Below are 14,453 nucleotides of genomic sequence, written 5' to 3'. Positions count from 1 at the left end.
GGTGAAGGACGGCTTTCACACACACTTATCTCTCAGAACTGAGCATGTGGAGAGACGTTCGTTCATGTAGCACAAAGGGAACGGGTTGCAGGAGAAAATTTTACTCTGGTTTCTCAGTCTGTTTCCTAGTGCCGGTTTGAAGTTCCTGCAGTTTTCACTGTAAAACCGAGTTGGAGCTCATACATCCCCATATACATATGTGTGGGGTGGAGTTTACAAATGAAAAGAAACTGTGGGTTCCCAACAAGCTAGTTGAAGGACGGCTTTCACATTCACATATCTCTCAGAACTGAGCATGTGGAGAGACATTCGTTCATCTAGCACAAAGGGAACGGGTTGCAGGAGGAACTTTTACTCTGGTTTCTCAGTCTGTTTCCTAGTGCCGGTTTGAAGTTCCTGCAGTTTTCACTGTAAAACCGAGTTGGAGCTCGTACCTACCCATATATATGTATGGAGTGGAGTTTGCAATTGAAAAGGAACTTTTTGTTCCCAACAAGCTAGGTGAAGGACCGCTTTCACATTCATATATCTCTCAGAACTGAGCATGTGGAGAGACATTCGTTCATCTAGCACAAAGGGAACGGGTTGCAGGAGGAACTTTTACTCTGGTTTCTCAGTCTGTTTCCTAGTGCCGGTTTGAAGTTCCTGCAGTTTTCACTGTAAAACCGAGTTGGAGCTCGTACCTACCCATATATATGTATGGAGTGGTGTTTGCAAATGAAAAGGAACTTTTTGTTCCCAACAAGTTAGGTGAAGGACCGCTTTCACACACACTTATCTCTCAGAACTGAGCATGTGGAGAGACATTCGTTCATCTAGCACAAAGGGAACGGGTTGCAGGAGGAACTTTTACTCTGGTTTCTCAGTCTGTTTCCTAGTGCCGGTTTGAAGTTCCTGCAGTTTTCACTGTAAAACCGAGTTGGAGCTCGTACCTACCCATATATATGTATGGAGTGGAGTTTGCAAATGAAAAGGAACTTTTTGTTCCCAACAAGCTAGGTGAAGGACCGCTTTCACACACACATATCTCTCAGAACTGAGCATGTGGAGAGACGTTCGTTCATGTAGCATAAAGGGAACGGGTTGCAGGAGGAACTTTTACTCTGGTTTCTCAGTCTGTTTCCTAGTGCCGGTTTGAAGTTCCTGCAGTTTTCACTGTAAAACCGAGTTGGAGCTAGTAACTCCCCATATATATGTATGGAGTGGAGTTTGCAACTGAAAAGGAACTTTGTGTTCCCAACAAGCTAGGTGAAGGACGGCTTTCACACACACTTATGTCTCAGAAATGAGCATGTCGAGAGACGTTCGTTCATCTAGCACAAACGGAACGGGTTGCAAGAGGAACTTTTACTCTGGTTTCTCAGTCTGTTTCCTAGTTGTGGTTTGAAGTTCCTGCAGTTTTCAGTGTAAAACCGAGTTGGAGCTAGTACCTCCCCATATATATGTATGGAGTGGAGTTTGCAAATGAAAAGGAACTTTGTGTTCCCAACAAGCTAGGTGAAGGACCGCTTTCACACACACTTATCTCTCAGAACTGAGCATGTGGAGAGACGTTCGTTCATCTAGCACAAAGGGAACGGGTTGCAGGAGGAACTTTTACTCTGGTTTCTCAGTCTGTTTCCTAGTGCCGGTTTGAAGTTCCTGCAGTTTTCACTGTAAAACCGAGTTGGAGCTAGTACCTACCTATATATAATTATGGAGTGGAGTTTGCAACTGAAAAGGAACTTTGTGTTCCCAACAAGCTAGGTGAAGGACGGCTTTCACACACACTTATCTCTCAGAACTGAGCATGTGGAGAATCGTTCGTTCATGTAGCACAAAGGGAACGGGTTGCAGGAGAAACTTTTACTCTGGTTTCTCAGTCTGTTTCCTAGTGCCGGTTTGAAGTTCCTGCAGTTTTCACTGTAAAACCGAGTTGGAGCTCGTACCTACCCATATATATGTATGGAGTGTAGTTTGCAAATGAAAAGGAACTTTGTGTTAACAACAAGCTAGGTGAAGGACGGCTTTCACACACACTTATCTCTCAGAACTGAGCATGTGGAGAGACGTTCGTTCATGTAGCACAAAGGGAACGGGTTGCAGGAGAAAATTTTACTCTGGTTTCTCAGTCTGTTTCCTAGTGCCGGTTTGAAGTTCCTGCAGTTTTCACTGTAAAACCGAGTTGGAGCTCATACATCCCCATATACATATGTGTGGGGTGGAGTTTACAAATGAAAAGAAACTGTGGGTTCCCAACAAGCTAGTTGAAGGACGGCTTTCACATTCACATATCTCTCAGAACTGAGCATGTGGAGAGACATTCGTTCATCTAGCACAAAGGGAACGGGTTGCAGGAGGAACTTTTACTCTGGTTTCTCAGTCTGTTTCCTAGTGCCGGTTTGAAGTTCCTGCAGTTTTCACTGTAAAACCGAGTTGGAGCTCGTACCTACCCATATATATGTATGGAGTGGAGTTTGCAATTGAAAAGGAACTTTTTGTTCCCAACAAGCTAGGTGAAGGACCGCTTTCACATTCATATATCTCTCAGAACTGAGCATGTGGAGAGACATTCGTTCATCTAGCACAAAGGGAACGGGTTGCAGGAGGAACTTTTACTCTGGTTTCTCAGTCTGTTTCCTAGTGCCGGTTTGAAGTTCCTGCAGTTTTCACTGTAAAACCGAGTTGGAGCTCATACATCCCCATATACATATGTGTGGGGTGGAGTTTACAAATGAAAAGAAACTGTGGGTTCCCAACAAGCTAGTTGAAGGACGGCTTTCACATTCACATATCTCTCAGAACTGAGCATGTGGAGAGACATTCGTTCATCTAGCACAAAGGGAACGGGTTGCAGGAGGAACTTTTACTCTGGTTTCTCAGTCTGTTTCCTAGTGCCGGTTTGAAGTTCCTGCAGTTTTCACTGTAAAACCGAGTTGGAGCTCGTACCTACCCATATATATGTATGGAGTGGAGTTTGCAATTGAAAAGGAACTTTTTGTTCCCAACAAGCTAGGTGAAGGACCGCTTTCACATTCATATATCTCTCAGAACTGAGCATGTGGAGAGACATTCGTTCATCTAGCACAAAGGGAACGGGTTGCAGGAGGAACTTTTACTCTGTTTTCTCAGTCTGTTTCCTAGTGCCGGTTTGAAGTTCCTGCAGTTTTCACTGTAAAACCGAGTTGGAGCTCGTACCTACCCATATATATGTATGGAGTGGTGTTTGCAAATGAAAAGGAACTTTTTGTTCCCAACAAGCTAGGTGAAGGACCGCTTTCACACACACTTATCTCTCAGAACTGAGCATGTGGAGAGACGTTCGTTCATGTAGCACAAAGGGAACGGTTTGCAGGAGAAACTTTTACTCTGTTTTCTCAGTCTGTTTCCTAGTGCCGGTTTGAAGTTCCTGCAGTTTTCACTGTAAAACCGAGTTGGAGCTAGTACCTCCCCATATATATGTATGGAGTGGAGTTTGCAAATGAAAAGGAACTTTGTGTTCCCAACAAGCTAGATGAAGGACGGCTTTCACACACACTTATCTCTCATAACTGAGCATGTGGAGAGTCGTTCGTTCATCTAGCACAAAGGAACGGGTTGCAGGAGGAACTTTTACTCTGGTTTCTCAGTCTGTTTCGTAGTGCCGGTTTGAAATTCCTGCAGTTTTCACTGTAAAACCGAGTTGGAGCTCGTACCTACCCATATATATGTATGGAGTTGAGTTTGCAAATGAAAAGAAACTTTGTGTTCCCAACAAGCTAGTTGAAGGACGGCTTTCACACACACTTATCTCTCAGAACTGAGCATGTGGAGAGACGTTCGTTCATCTAGCACAAAGGGAACGTGTTGCAGGAGGAACTTTTACTCTGGTTTCTCAGTCTGTTTCCTAGTGCCGGTTTGAAGTTCCTGCAGTTTTCACTGTAAAACAGAGTTGGAGCTAGTACCTCCCCATATATATGTATGGTTTGGAGTTTGCAAATGAAATGGAACTTTGTGTTCCCAACAAGCTAGGTGAAGGACGGCTTTCACATACACATATCTCTAAGAATTGAGCATGTGGAGAGACATTCGTTCATCTAGCACAAAGGGAACGGGTTGCAGGAGGAACTTTTACTCTGGTTTCTCAGTCTGTTTCCTAGTGCCGGTTTGAAGTTCCTGCAGTTTTCACTGTAAAACCGAGTTGGAGCTCGTACCTACCCATATATATGTATGGAGTGGAGTTTGCAAATGAAAAGGAACTTTTTGTTCCCAACAAGCTAGGTGAAGGACCGCTTTCACACACACATATCTCTCAGAACTGAGCATGTGGAGAGACGTTCGTTCATGTAGCATAAAGGGAACGGGTTGCAGGAGGAACTTTTACTCTGGTTTCTCAGTCTGTTTCCTAGTGCCGGTTTGAAGTTCCTGCAGTTTTCACTGTAAAACCGAGTTGGAGCTAGTAACTCCCCATATATATGTATGGAGTGGAGTTTGCAACTGAAAAGGAACTTTGTGTTCCCAACAAGCTAGGTGAAGGACGGCTTTCACACACACTTATGTCTCAGAAATGAGCATGTCGAGAGACGTTCGTTCATCTAGCACAAACGGAACGGGTTGCAAGAGGAACTTTTACTCTGGTTTCTCAGTCTGTTTCCTAGTTGTGGTTTGAAGTTCCTGCAGTTTTCAGTGTAAAACCGAGTTGGAGCTAGTACCTCCCCATATATATGTATGGAGTGGAGTTTGCAAATGAAAAGGAACTTTGTGTTCCCAACAAGCTAGGTGAAGGACCGCTTTCACACACACTTATCTCTCAGAACTGAGCATGTGGAGAGTCGTTCGTTCATGTAGCACAAAGGGAACGGGTTGCAGGAGAAACTTTTACTCTGGTTTCTCAGTCTGTTTCCTAGTGCCGGTTTGAAGTTCCTGCAGTTTTCACTGTAAAACCGAGTTGGAGCTCGTACCTACCCATATATATGTATGGAGTGTAGTTTGCAAATGAAAAGGAACTTTGTGTTAACAACAAGCTAGGTGAAGGACGGCTTTCACACACACTTATCTCTCAGAACTGAGCATGTGGAGAGACGTTCGTTGATGTAGCACAAAGGGAACGGGTTGCAGGAGAAAATTTTACTCTGGTTTCTCAGTCTGTTTCCTAGTGCCGGTTTGAAGTTCCTGCAGTTTTCACTGTAAAACCGAGTTGGAGCTCATACATCCCCATATACATATCTGTGGGGTGGAGTTTACAAATGAAAAGAAACTGTGGGTTCCCAACAAGCTAGTTGAAGGACGGCTTTCACATTCACATATCTCTCAGAACTGAGCATGTGGAGAGACATTCGTTCATCTAGCACAAAGGGAACGGGTTGCAGGAGGAACTTTTACTCTGGTTTCTCAGTCTGTTTCCTAGTGCCGGTTTGAAGTTCCTGCAGTTTTCACTGTAAAACCGAGTTGGAGCTCGTACCTACCCATATATATGTATGGAGTGGAGTTTGCAATTGAAAAGGAACTTTTTGTTCCCAACAAGCTAGGTGAAGGACCGCTTTCACATTCATATATCTCTCAGAACTGAGCATGTGGAGAGACATTCGTTCATCTAGCACAAAGGGAACGGGTTGCAGGAGGAACTTTTACTCTGGTTTCTCAGTCTGTTTCCTAGTGCCGGTTTGAAGTTCCTGCAGTTTTCACTGTAAAACCGAGTTGGAGCTCGTACCTACCCATATATATGTATGGAGTGGTGTTTGCAAATGAAAAGGAACTTTTTGTTCCCAACAAGTTAGGTGAAGGACCGCTTTCACACACACTTATCTCTCAGAACTGAGCATGTGGAGAGACATTCGTTCATCTAGCACAAAGGGAACGGGTTGCAGGAGGAACTTTTACTCTGGTTTCTCAGTCTGTTTCCTAGTGCCGGTTTGAAGTTCCTGCAGTTTTCACTGTAAAACCGAGTTGGAGCTCGTACCTACCCATATATATGTATGGAGTGGAGTTTGCAAATGAAAAGGAACTTTTTGTTCCCAACAAGCTAGGTGAAGGACCGCTTTCACACACACATATCTCTCAGAACTGAGCATGTGGAGAGACGTTCGTTCATGTAGCATAAAGGGAACGGGTTGCAGGAGGAACTTTTACTCTGGTTTCTCAGTCTGTTTCCTAGTGCCGGTTTGAAGTTCCTGCAGTTTTCACTGTAAAACCGAGTTGGAGCTAGTAACTCCCCATATATATGTATGGAGTGGAGTTTGCAACTGAAAAGGAACTTTGTGTTCCCAACAAGCTAGGTGAAGGACGGCTTTCACACACACTTATGTCTCAGAAATGAGCATGTCGAGAGACGTTCGTTCATCTAGCACAAACGGAACGGGTTGCAAGAGGAACTTTTACTCTGGTTTCTCAGTCTGTTTCCTAGTTGTGGTTTGAAGTTCCTGCAGTTTTCAGTGTAAAACCGAGTTGGAGCTAGTACCTCCCCATATATATGTATGGAGTGGAGTTTGCAAATGAAAAGGAACTTTGTGTTCCCAACAAGCTAGGTGAAGGACCGCTTTCACACACACTTATCTCTCAGAACTGAGCATGTGGAGAGACGTTCGTTCATGTAGCACAAAGGGAACGGGTTGCAGGAGAAACTTTTACTCTGGTTTCTCAGTCTGTTTCCTAGTGACGGTTTGAAGTTCCTGCAGTTTTCACTGTAAAACCGAGTTGGAGCTCGTACCTACCCATATATATGTATGGAGTGGAGTATGCAAATGAAAAGAAACTTTGTGTTCCCAACAAGCTAGTTGAAGGACGGCTTTCACATACACATATCTCTCAGAACTGAGCATGTGGAGAGACATTCGTTCATCTAGCACAAAGGGAACGGTTTGCAGGAGGATCTTTTACTCTGGTTTCTCAGTCTGTTTCCTAGTGCCGGTTTGAAGTTCCTGCAGTTTTCACTGTAAAACCGAGTTGGAGCTCGTACATACCCATATATATGTATGGAGTGGAGTTTTCAAATGAAAAGGAACTTTGTGTTCCCAACAAGCTAGGTGAAGGACCGCTTTCACACACACTTATCTCTCAGAACTGAGCATATGGAGAGACGTTCGTTCATCTAGCACAAAGGGAACGGGTTGCAGGAGGAACTTTTACTCTGTTTTCTCAGTCTGTTTCCTAGTGCCGGTTTGAAGTTCCTGCAGTTTTCACTGTAAAACCGAGTTGGAGCTCGTACCTACCCATATATATGTATGGAGTGGTGTTTGCAAATGAAAAGGAACTTTTTGTTCCCAACAAGCTAGGTGAAGGACCGCTTTCACACACACTTATCTCTCAGAACTGAGCATGTGGAGAGACGTTCGTTCATGTAGCACAAAGGGAACGGTTTGCAGGAGAAACTTTTACTCTGTTTTCTCAGTCTGTTTCCTAGTGCCGGTTTGAAGTTCCTGCAGTTTTCACTGTAAAACCGAGTTGGAGCTAGTACCTCCCCATATATATGTATGGAGTGGAGTTTGCAAATGAAAAGGAACTTTGTGTTCCCAACAAGCTAGATGAAGGACGGCTTTCACACACACTTATCTCTCATAACTGAGCATGTGGAGAGTCGTTCGTTCATCTAGCACAAAGGAACGGGTTGCAGGAGGAACTTTTACTCTGGTTTCTCAGTCTGTTTCGTAGTGCCGGTTTGAAATTCCTGCAGTTTTCACTGTAAAACCGAGTTGGAGCTCGTACCTACCCATATATATGTATGGAGTTGAGTTTGCAAATGAAAAGAAACTTTGTGTTCCCAACAAGCTAGTTGAAGGACGGCTTTCACACACACTTATCTCTCAGAACTGAGCATGTGGAGAGACGTTCGTTCATCTAGCACAAAGGGAACGTGTTGCAGGAGGAACTTTTACTCTGGTTTCTCAGTCTGTTTCCTAGTGCCGGTTTGAAGTTCCTGCAGTTTTCACTGTAAAACAGAGTTGGAGCTAGTACCTCCCCATATATATGTATGGTTTGGAGTTTGCAAATGAAATGGAACTTTGTGTTCCCAACAAGCTAGGTGAAGGACGGCTTTCACATACACATATCTCTAAGAATTGAGCATGTGGAGAGACATTCGTTCATCTAGCACAAAGGGAACGGGTTGCAGGAGGAACTTTTACTCTGGTTTCTCAGTCTGTTTCCTAGTGCCGGTTTGAAGTTCCTGCAGTTTTCACTGTAAAACCGAGTTGGAGCTCGTACCTACCCATATATATGTATGGAGTGGAGTTTGCAAATGAAAAGGAACTTTTTGTTCCCAACAAGCTAGGTGAAGGACCGCTTTCACACACACATATCTCTCAGAACTGAGCATGTGGAGAGACGTTCGTTCATGTAGCATAAAGGGAACGGGTTGCAGGAGGAACTTTTACTCTGGTTTCTCAGTCTGTTTCCTAGTGCCGGTTTGAAGTTCCTGCAGTTTTCACTGTAAAACCGAGTTGGAGCTAGTAACTCCCCATATATATGTATGGAGTGGAGTTTGCAACTGAAAAGGAACTTTGTGTTCCCAACAAGCTAGGTGAAGGACGGCTTTCACACACACTTATGTCTCAGAAATGAGCATGTCGAGAGACGTTCGTTCATCTAGCACAAACGGAACGGGTTGCAAGAGGAACTTTTACTCTGGTTTCTCAGTCTGTTTCCTAGTTGTGGTTTGAAGTTCCTGCAGTTTTCAGTGTAAAACCGAGTTGGAGCTAGTACCTCCCCATATATATGTATGGAGTGGAGTTTGCAAATGAAAAGGAACTTTGTGTTCCCAACAAGCTAGGTGAAGGACCGCTTTCACACACACTTATCTCTCAGAACTGAGCATGTGGAGAGTCGTTCGTTCATGTAGCACAAAGGGAACGGGTTGCAGGAGAAACTTTTACTCTGGTTTCTCAGTCTGTTTCCTAGTGCCGGTTTGAAGTTCCTGCAGTTTTCACTGTAAAACCGAGTTGGAGCTCGTACCTACCCATATATATGTATGGAGTGTAGTTTGCAAATGAAAAGGAACTTTGTGTTAACAACAAGCTAGGTGAAGGACGGCTTTCACACACACTTATCTCTCAGAACTGAGCATGTGGAGAGACGTTCGTTCATGTAGCACAAAGGGAACGGGTTGCAGGAGAAAATTTTACTCTGGTTTCTCAGTCTGTTTCCTAGTGCCGGTTTGAAGTTCCTGCAGTTTTCACTGTAAAACCGAGTTGGAGCTCATACATCCCCATATACATATGTGTGGGGTGGAGTTTACAAATGAAAAGAAACTGTGGGTTCCCAACAAGCTAGTTGAAGGACGGCTTTCACATTCACATATCTCTCAGAACTGAGCATGTGGAGAGACATTCGTTCATCTAGCACAAAGGGAACGGGTTGCAGGAGGAACTTTTACTCTGGTTTCTCAGTCTGTTTCCTAGTGCCGGTTTGAAGTTCCTGCAGTTTTCACTGTAAAACCGAGTTGGAGCTCGTACCTACCCATATATATGTATGGAGTGGAGTTTGCAAATGAAAAGGAACTTTTTGTTCCCAACAAGCTAGGTGAAGGACCGCTTTCACACACACATATCTCTCAGAACTGAGCATGTGGAGAGACGTTCGTTCATGTAGCATAAAGGGAACGGGTTGCAGGAGGAACTTTTACTCTGGTTTCTCAGTCTGTTTCCTAGTGCCGGTTTGAAGTTCCTGCAGTTTTCACTGTAAAACCGAGTTGGAGCTAGTAACTCCCCATATATATGTATGGAGTGGAGTTTGCAACTGAAAAGGAACTTTGTGTTCCCAACAAGCTAGGTGAAGGACGGCTTTCACACACACTTATGTCTCAGAAATGAGCATGTCGAGAGACGTTCGTTCATCTAGCACAAACGGAACGGGTTGCAAGAGGAACTTTTACTCTGGTTTCTCAGTCTGTTTCCTAGTTGTGGTTTGAAGTTCCTGCAGTTTTCAGTGTAAAACCGAGTTGGAGCTAGTACCTCCCCATATATATGTATGGAGTGGAGTTTGCAAATGAAAAGGAACTTTGTGTTCCCAACAAGCTAGGTGAAGGACCGCTTTCACACACACTTATCTCTCAGAACTGAGCATGTGGAGAGACGTTCGTTCATCTAGCACAAAGGGAACGGGTTGCAGGAGGAACTTTTACTCTGGTTTCTCAGTCTGTTTCCTAGTGCCGGTTTGAAGTTCCTGCAGTTTTCACTGTAAAACCGAGTTGGAGCTAGTACCTACCTATATATAATTATGGAGTGGAGTTTGCAACTGAAAAGGAACTTTGTGTTCCCAACAAGCTAGGTGAAGGACGGCTTTCACACACACTTATCTCTCAGAACTGAGCATGTGGAGAATCGTTCGTTCATGTAGCACAAAGGGAACGGGTTGCAGGAGAAACTTTTACTCTGGTTTCTCAGTCTGTTTCCTAGTGCCGGTTTGAAGTTCCTGCAGTTTTCACTGTAAAACCGAGTTGGAGCTCGTACCTACCCATATATATGTATGGAGTGTAGTTTGCAAATGAAAAGGAACTTTGTGTTAACAACAAGCTAGGTGAAGGACGGCTTTCACACACACTTATCTCTCAGAACTGAGCATGTGGAGAGACGTTCGTTCATGTAGCACAAAGGGAACGGGTTGCAGGAGAAAATTTTACTCTGGTTTCTCAGTCTGTTTCCTAGTGCCGGTTTGAAGTTCCTGCAGTTTTCACTGTAAAACCGAGTTGGAGCTCATACATCCCCATATACATATGTGTGGGGTGGAGTTTACAAATGAAAAGAAACTGTGGGTTCCCAACAAGCTAGTTGAAGGACGGCTTTCACATTCACATATCTCTCAGAACTGAGCATGTGGAGAGACATTCGTTCATCTAGCACAAAGGGAACGGGTTGCAGGAGGAACTTTTACTCTGGTTTCTCAGTCTGTTTCCTAGTGCCGGTTTGAAGTTCCTGCAGTTTTCACTGTAAAACCGAGTTGGAGCTCGTACCTACCCATATATATGTATGGAGTGGAGTTTGCAAATGAAAAGGAACTTTTTGTTCCCAACAAGCTAGGTGAAGGACCGCTTTCACACACACATATCTCTCAGAACTGAGCATGTGGAGAGACGTTCGTTCATGTAGCATAAAGGGAACGGGTTGCAGGAGGAACTTTTACTCTGGTTTCTCAGTCTGTTTCCTAGTGCCGGTTTGAAGTTCCTGCAGTTTTCACTGTAAAACCGAGTTGGAGCTAGTACCTACCTATATATAATTATGGAGTGGAGTTTGCAACTGAAAAGGAACTTTGTGTTCCTAACAAGCTAGGTGAAGGACGGCTTTCACACACACTTATCTCTCAGAACTGAGCATGTGGAGAATCGTTCGTTCATGTAGCACAAAGGGAACGGGTTGCAGGAGAAACTTTTACTCTGGTTTCTCAGTCTGTTTCCTAGTGCCGGTTTGAAGTTCCTGCAGTTTTCACTGTAAAACCGAGTTGGAGCTCGTACCTACCCATATATATGTATGGAGTGTAGTTTGCAAATGAAAAGGAACTTTGTGTTAACAACAAGCTAGGTGAAGGACGGCTTTCACACACACTTATCTCTCAGAACTGAGCATGTGGAGAGACGTTCGTTCATGTAGCACAAAGGGAACGGGTTGCAGGAGAAAATTTTACTCTGGTTTCTCAGTCTGTTTCCTAGTGCCGGTTTGAAGTTCCTGCAGTTTTCACTGTAAAACCGAGTTGGAGCTCATACATCCCCATATACATATGTGTGGGGTGGAGTTTACAAATGAAAAGAAACTGTGGGTTCCCAACAAGCTAGTTGAAGGACGGCTTTCACATTCACATATCTCTCAGAACTGAGCATGTGGAGAGACATTCGTTCATCTAGCACAAAGGGAACGGGTTGCAGGAGGAACTTTTACTCTGGTTTCTCAGTCTGTTTCCTAGTGCCGGTTTGTAGTTCCTGCAGTTTTCACTGTAAAACCGAGTTGGAGCTCGTACCTACCCATATATATGTATGGAGTGGAGTTTGCAAATGAAAAGGAACTTTTTGTTCCCAACAAGCTAGGTGAAGGACCGCTTTCACACACACATATCTCTCAGAACTGAGCATGTGGAGAGACGTTCGTTCATGTAGCATAAAGGGAACGGGTTGCAGGAGGAACTTTTACTCTGGTTTCTCAGTCTGTTTCCTAGTGCCGGTTTGAAGTTCCTGCAGTTTTCACTGTAAAACCGAGTTGGAGCTAGTAACTCCCCATATATATGTATGGAGTGGAGTTTGCAACTGAAAAGGAACTTTGTGTTCCCAACAAGCTAGGTGAAGGACGGCTTTCACACACACTTATGTCTCAGAAATGAGCATGTCGAGAGACGTTCGTTCATCTAGCACAAACGGAACGGGTTGCAAGAGGAACTTTTACTCTGGTTTCTCAGTCTGTTTCCTAGTTGTGGTTTGAAGTTCCTGCAGTTTTCAGTGTAAAACCGAGTTGGAGCTAGTACCTCCCCATATATATGTATGGAGTGGAGTTTGCAAATGAAAAGGAACTTTGTGTTCCCAACAAGCTAGGTGAAGGACCGCTTTCACACACACTTATCTCTCAGAACTGAGCATGTGGAGAGTCGTTCGTTCATGTAGCACAAAGGGAACGGGTTGCAGGAGAAACTTTTACTCTGGTTTCTCAGTCTGTTTCCTAGTGCCGGTTTGAAGTTCCTGCAGTTTTCACTGTAAAACCGAGTTGGAGCTCGTACCTACCCATATATATGTATGGAGTGTAGTTTGCAAATGAAAAGGAACTTTGTGTTAACAACAAGCTAGGTGAAGGACGGCTTTCACACACACTTATCTCTCAGAACTGAGCATGTGGAGAGACGTTCGTTCATGTAGCACAAAGGGAACGGGTTGCAGGAGAAAATTTTACTCTGGTTTCTCAGTCTGTTTCCTAGTGCCGGTTTGAAGTTCCTGCAGTTTTCACTGTAAAACCGAGTTGGAGCTCATACATCCCCATATACATATGTGTGGGGTGGAGTTTACAAATGAAAAGAAACTGTGGGTTCCCAACAAGCTAGTTGAAGGACGGCTTTCACATTCACATATCTCTCAGAACTGAGCATGTGGAGAGACATTCGTTCATCTAGCACAAAGGGAACGGGTTGCAGGAGGAACTTTTACTCTGGTTTCTCAGTCTGTTTCCTAGTGCCGGTTTGAAGTTCCTGCAGTTTTCACTGTAAAACCGAGTTGGAGCTCGTACCTACCCATATATATGTATGGAGTGGAGTTTGCAAATGAAAAGGAACTTTTTGTTCCCAACAAGCTAGGTGAAGGACCGCTTTCACACACACATATCTCTCAGAACTGAGCATGTGGAGAGACGTTCGTTCATGTAGCATAAAGGGAACGGGTTGCAGGAGGAACTTTTACTCTGGTTTCTCAGTCTGTTTCCTAGTGCCGGTTTGAAGTTCCTGCAGTTTTCACTGTAAAACCGAGTTGGAGCTAGTAACTCCCCATATATATGTATGGAGTGGAGTTTGCAACTGAAAAGGAACTTTGTGTTCCCAACAAGCTAGGTGAAGGACGGCTTTCACACACACTTATGTCTCAGAAATGAGCATGTCGAGAGACGTTCGTTCATCTAGCACAAACGGAACGGGTTGCAAGAGGAACTTTTACTCTGGTTTCTCAGTCTGTTTCCTAGTTGTGGTTTGAAGTTCCTGCAGTTTTCAGTGTAAAACCGAGTTGGAGCTAGTACCTCCCCATATATATGTATGGAGTGGAGTTTGCAAATGAAAAGGAACTTTGTGTTCCCAACAAGCTAGGTGAAGGACCGCTTTCACACACACTTATCTCTCAGAACTGAGCATGTGGAGAGACGTTCGTTCATCTAGCACAAAGGGAACGGGTTGCAGGAGGAACTTTTACTCTGGTTTCTCAGTCTGTTTCCTAGTGCCGGTTTGAAGTTCCTGCAGTTTTCACTGTAAAACCGAGTTGGAGCTAGTACCTACCTATATATAATTATGGAGTGGAGTTTGCAACTGAAAAGGAACTTTGTGTTCCCAACAAGCTAGGTGAAGGACGGCTTTCACACACACTTATCTCTCAGAACTGAGCATGTGGAGAATCGTTCGTTCATGTAGCACAAAGGGAACGGGTTGCAGGAGAAACTTTTACTCTGGTTTCTCAGTCTGTTTCCTAGTGCCGGTTTGAAGTTCCTGCAGTTTTCACTGTAAAACCGAGTTGGAGCTCGTACCTACCCATATATATGTATGGAGTGTAGTTTGCAAATGAAAAGGAACTTTGTGTTAACAACAAGCTAGGTGAAGGACGGCTTTCACACACACTTATCTCTCAGAACTGAGCATGTGGAGAGACGTTCGTTCATGTAGCACAAAGGGAACGGGTTGCAGGAGAAAATTTTACTCTGGTTTCTCAGTCTGTTTCCTAGTGCCGGTTTGAAGTTCCTGCAGTTTTCACTGTAAAACCGAGTTGGAGCTCATACATCCCCATATACATATGTGTGGGGTGGAGTTTACAAATGAAAAGAAACTGTGGGTTCCCAACA

Source organism: Camelus dromedarius, unplaced genomic scaffold (assembly GCF_036321535.1).
Source record: "Camelus dromedarius isolate mCamDro1 unplaced genomic scaffold, mCamDro1.pat HAP1_SCAFFOLD_198, whole genome shotgun sequence".
Classification (NCBI taxonomy): domain Eukaryota; kingdom Metazoa; phylum Chordata; class Mammalia; order Artiodactyla; family Camelidae; genus Camelus; species Camelus dromedarius.
This window is presented reverse-complemented; position numbering follows the sequence as displayed.